The sequence below is a fragment of the Rutidosis leptorrhynchoides genome, chromosome 3, assembly GCF_046630445.1.
Source record: "Rutidosis leptorrhynchoides isolate AG116_Rl617_1_P2 chromosome 3, CSIRO_AGI_Rlap_v1, whole genome shotgun sequence".
NCBI lineage: Eukaryota > Viridiplantae > Streptophyta > Magnoliopsida > Asterales > Asteraceae > Rutidosis > Rutidosis leptorrhynchoides.
The window spans coordinates 304,090,001-304,096,375 of NC_092335.1; the positions used below are offsets into that span (position 1 = coordinate 304,090,001).

The following is a 6,375-nucleotide window of genomic DNA, read 5'->3' on the forward strand; positions in this document are numbered from 1 at the left end:
CCGGCACTTTTGTCAACAAAAAAAGGTAGAGTGCACATGGTTTCAACAAAGTATGTCAAAACTAGTGTAACCTAATTAGGACTAAACATCTCTGTATAATGCATAAAACATCAAATTTAACAGCAACTCAACTATATCTAAAAGTAGGCCAAAGAATACGCAAAAAGTGTATTGTCAAAATTACCTTGCATCAGATAGCAAAAATAACATAGCACACACAATATATATCACTAAATTTAGCGAAACACAAACTACAAAACTACCATGACTAAGAAATTGTGATCAAACGTCTATAAACTGCATAAATCAAACCGCGAACACAAATACCAAATTACCTTGCATCAGATTTAACAGCAACTCAACTATATCTAAAAGTAGGCCAGAGAATACACAAAAAGTGTATTGTCAAAATTACCTTGCACCGGACAGCAAAAATAACATAGAATACACAAAAAAAAATCTCACTAAATTTAGCAAAACACAAACTACAAAACTACCAGGACTGAGAATTGTGATCAAAAGTCCATAAACTGCATAAATTAAACGGCAAACACAAAGACGCAGAGAACATTTCTAAGTATAAATAAATACATCGGCGAATTAATTTTAGCAAAACTAAGAAAAGACGACTAAACCAGCAGTAATTTTAACATTATTATTATTATTATTATTATTATTATTATACTGAGAAATGGACTAAGGTATCTGTAACAACCAGATTAGCAAGCAAATTAGGAAAACGAGCCCTAATTTCGCCCGATATTTAGTAACCACGAGCGGAATTGGAGTAAAGGTGTATCAAACAAGTTAGCAGCAATTTTGCAAACGGAGTCCTAATATCGCCGGAGATTCCGTAATCACGAGTATTGAAGTTGTAGAGTATATATTTTGATAACAAATCGAGAAACTTACTCAGGTGAAATGAAAACATAAACTGATTTCCCTCTCAAATTTATGTGTTCCCGCCCTTTGCACCTTGAAATTGATTTTCGCTGAAAGTGTGAGCGTGCGTGTAGGTGGAGACAAAACGTACCGTATCTTTTCTATGCTTCAAAATTGTGAACTTAATGACATCATTAAATAATATTTTTCTATGCTTTAAAATTGTGAACTTAATGACATCGTTAAATAACTTGCTTAAGACCCGCAAAATTTACTGATTTCGACAATAAATATTATAAATATAATATATTATTTAATTTATGATCATATCAATAAAATTGACAAAAAATGTGTTTAGATATAAAATCAAGGCAAAACATAAAGTTGAACAAAATTATAATTATAAATTAAGTATTATAAAAATATTGAATATAACTAAAGTTCAAACTGTTAAAAAAACAAAATTGATAATCCACGTCGGCTATTTAGTTGTAGTATGATATTCTGATAATAAACCATTATCCTTTAGCTAAATATTTCTATAATGAATTTTGCATAGATTACTCAATGCAACGAATTATTTGAAGTAGTCATTTAGTGTTAATATTAAAGCAAGATATTGTTTTTATGTAACTATACATCACATTTCCTTTTAACTCTTTTCACGAAGTTTATCACCCTACATAAGAAACATAACAAAATATTGTAATTGACTTTTTAAATGTAACTGATGATATTATAGACATAAATTGTATGTTTATTTTTTTTGTTTATATGTTCCATAAATTCTATCTAAATGGTAAATTTTCCTGTTAAACTTGACATACGGCTCGCAAACATGCAATTATCACCTTTGTTGATGAAATCTTGTCCGGATAAAGAAGCTCCTATAGTGTCTTGCAAATTGTCTATATCTGTAGTAACATTGTGTTGGATAATCGTGTGTACTTTTAAATCAGATTAACGCAGCGGATAGTTAAAATAATAATCAATTATTATTTTATAAACCATTTACAAAATTAAATATTAATATATTTAAATTTAATAAAACATGCACATGATTAACGATCCCAAAGATCCAGTTACACCATAATAATTGTCTTGAATATAAATCACAAGATGAGTAAACGATATACCTTTCTTGAAGAAACTGATTGAAGGAGAGAAATCTACGATCAAAAATATGACCGTCTCTTAGGATAGTCCACACTACACTTCAAATGACCGTCAATGGATGCTAGTCCAAACTCAAGTAATTTATTATAATAATCAAATTATTATAATGAAATTATAAATAAAATACTCTGTAAACCGTTTCATTTTTGTTTCCAAAAGAATCAAAAATAAATCTTGATGTGATTTTTGTCTTGATCGACTTGCACATTGATTTCCTGGGCAATATGATCACCACAATAATGTATGTAGGGGTTTTGTATTTTTCTTTTTTCTTGTATGTTTTCAAGCACCAGACCCACACACCACATCTATCATATATATATATATATATATATATATATATATATATATATATATATATATATATATATATATATATATATATATATATATATATATATATATATATATATATATATATGATGTGATATGCACATCAACTTTTTTCTTATTTGTGAAACAAGATACACGTTTTTAAGGATACGGAGTACAATTATTCACCAACCAATTTACTTTTTAAAATCTTATAAAGATACGGAGTTATGATATATATTTTAAAAAGTCGTATTTCTCAAATACTTTAGGGGTATGTTATGTAACTTATAATTAATAATTTATATCATGTCACTTTCATGTCAATAGTAAATTAATTAATTTCGTTTCATTTACTATTCATATAAATAGTAAATGAATTAATTTCGATTTACTATTTTGTTACTTGAGTAATATATATACATCATATATATATTTTATTTGACGTCTCGGTGTATATGTGTGTGACCCCGAAGGCTCAAATGAATTTGGCCATATAGTTATATGTTGTACCTTGCACATTAATCCTTCAGACTCCCACTTGTACATGGCACAACGCCAAGTAACTATACAAACAATGGTAAGCGTCTAGCAACACGTCATTGTCCCCAAATTCACGTGAGGGTAGTTTCTCGAAACTATTTATGGTAAGTGTTAAATGTCATTCGTCCTTTTGTTTCAGATACTTTAGTTAAACTTGAGATATGGATCATCGGTCATTCTCATTTGTTTAACAATTTTGTTTCTCGATCTTAGAACTGAATTAGATCACCAAATTAATTAAGTATCATCTTAATTACATCTGGGTGCGGCCACACAAATATCTTATTCATTCATCGAGGAGCTCAAAAAGTATCTAACTCCAAATATTTTAGAGGAACAAATCATATATTGCATACACGTGTCTATCACGAGCTTTACATTATACCCAATAATGGCCTTTATAACAGCCTTATTCATGACAGCGTTTAACCATATCAAAATACAATGTTACACTCATCAAGACGGGCGTGCATCTCAAGTCTAAGAACACAAAGATATAATCATTAAAAGGTTCACTATTGACTACGATCCATGTAGTAATATCTCATGGTTGGGTCATTCCAATATTCATCATCAATGAATACATATGAATTTGGTCTCAAAAAGTTAACTATTCATCATCAATGAATATAACCAAAATTTCACATTAATCTTAATTCATGTTATTCCCATAACATGACCGATTATGGAGATTTTGAATAATCAACAATTATTCATGGATTAAACATGCTAATATAGAACACAGTGATATAAATGAAAACGATCATACCAAATATATATCAATTCATTAATATAAAACTGCTTAATGTTCCAAAAATATTCTAATACTAAATTACAAATGAAAAAGATCAGCAGCATAACGAAGTCCAGTATTACTAGAATGATCATCATGCTTGTTGTGCATCATGGGTTTCATGAACGGGTCAGCTACATTATCATTTGTATAAACCTTTAAGAATACTAATATCATTCCTCTTAATGACTTAATGAATGTAGTCAAACTTTTGAAGAATGTGCGAGATACTTTTATGTACATGTGATTCTTTCAAAAGTATATTAACACTCGAACTATCACAGCACATATTATAGAAGATTAAATGTTGTGTACTACTATGAGTATAACAACAAACTTCCTTATCCATACAGCTTTCTGAGCAGCTTCTCAATCAATAATGTATTCTGCTTTTGTTGTAGATTGTTCAATAGTGCTCTGCCTAGAGCTCTTCCAATCAACTGTCTTGCCCATCATGACAAAGAAACAACGTGACTGGATCGAGAATCATCTTGATCAGTTTGGAAACTAGAATCATTATAAAACTTAATACTTCACTCTTCTTCCAAACCATCGTAAACCAATAACATATCATTAGTACTCTGCAAATACTAAAGAATATTCTTAACAACAATCCAAGATACTTCACCTGGATTATGTTGACAATGACTCGCCAAACTCAAAACTAATGAAACATCGAGTATAGTACATATCATGTCATACATAATGGATCATATAGCCAAAGCATATGTGATACATTTCATTTGTCTCATCTCATCTGCTGTGATAGGACTTTTGAGACTTTCTCAAGGTTATGCCCTTTTGCATTGGCAAAGCTCCATGCTTGGAGTTTCGTATGCTAAATCTCTGTAAGATAATGTATGTACTTTGATTCAAACCAATAAGCCAATTGGATCTATTGTATAGATCCTCATTCCAATAATATAAGTAGCTTCATCAAGATCCTTTATGGAAATACATTTTCCAAGCCAAGACTTGACATCTTGCAAGTTGAAATGTTATTTCTAATAAGTAATATGCCATCAACATATAAGATCAAGAAGACTACTTTGCTCCAACTAGCTCTAATGTAAACTTAGGGCTTATCTTGGTTTTGAGAAAAATTAAACACTTTAATTTTCTCATTAAACTTAACATTCTAGCTCCTGGATGCTTGCTTTAATCCATAAATGGATTTTAGAAGCTTGCATACTTTATTAGGATGCTTAGGATTCATAAACTCTTCCAGCTGAACCATATATACGTCCTCGCTCAGGATTCATAAACAATGCTATGATGAAGTCAGCGGACCCCGAAGGTCATGCTTCATCAATAAACGCCCCTTTGGCCTCGAAAAACGAGTAGCGTAACATCGCGCTCTGCTACGCCATAGTGAATCCTAACGGATACCACTAACCATTCACACAATCGAGCAAGAACCGCCTATATCAAACATAGGTACCCAACAATAATTCTCCAAAAGAGAACCCGTCTCACACACATCCTTTAACCGAGGGATTTCACCTTGCTCGCCAAACACGTCCATCATCTCTCAACGAGATTTACCATCTTACCACCTCGGTGATAATTTACAAATCCAAAATCATAAGTACAATTTAACCGAAATTGTACTCTACCACAAGTAGACCAAAACTAGGTCTCGACCAAATTTCTGGATCCACCAAAAGCATCATCCGAAATCTCACACCAAAACCTCCTCGTGCGGGAGTGTAACTCCCCCACTTGGAACTACGTTCCATATCCACAACTCGTACAACCGTACAACGCTACCAAAGGTAGACTTTACCAAAAATCGGGCTCACACGACCCATCACCACACCTTGCTCCAATCTTGAGCACACGATGGATTTCAAACCATCCTTAAACACTTCGAACGAAAAGTGTACCACCAATTACACAACCATACCCTCGCAATCATCCAATTGCTTTAGTTTGTCAAATTCCACCTAGTCACTCATGTACTTAAGGGTTTCACTTCGGTACCCTAAGTACAATGTAACCACAACATAATCGGAGTCGAACACTACGCTAGTAGGTATAAAAGAGGCACCTAATATCGCGTCACGTAGACTCCTTTACCAATATACATCGAGATCCAAAACACTTGATTTCAAGGGTTTCATCCCACCCGCCGAACCTCATGGTTCATCAACTCCAACACACAAGCGAACACGCGCTTAACAATCGAACACCAAAACCCATTTCCATGGCTTGGTAGAAACATTTCCCAAATACTAAGGAATGCTTGGTTGCACCAAGTCTTACGCCCTTCGCCCGTTAATCAAACGTCACCATAGGGTACTTCCATTAGGAACGTCACCCATAACAACAATATGCACAACACAAGGCATTTTACAACTCAAACACAAACGACACTTAATAAATAATCAAAGGACATATTTATTTAAAACGAAACGTACCTTAACGTCTCCTTGTCGCACCCGTCTCCGGTAACTTGGGACATTCTGACTTACGATGTCCTTCTTCTTGGCAGTTGAAGCACACCATGCCATCACCCTTTGGCACCGAACATTCCCACGACTTGTGACCCCTCATGCCACAATTGTAACATCTAGACACACTAGAATCCGGTATACCCGTCCGTGTACCACCCGTGCTCACACTCGGACCCTTAGTCCTCTTACTCGGAGCACCATACGAAACAACCC

The 6,375-nt window shown here is 33.2% G+C and overlaps 1 protein-coding gene across 1 annotated transcript in view; it reads right to left on the minus strand.

Moving 5' to 3' along the window:
- Positions 1-959, minus strand: part of LOC139897426 (structural maintenance of chromosomes protein 3-like) — a 25,109-nt gene extending 24,150 nt beyond the window's left edge. The window contains exon 1 of the mRNA XM_071880119.1: positions 913-959. The gene's annotated coding sequence lies outside the window, so the exon portion shown is untranslated. The remainder of the gene's footprint in view (positions 1-912) is intronic.
- Positions 960-6,375: the final 5,416 nt, after the last annotated feature.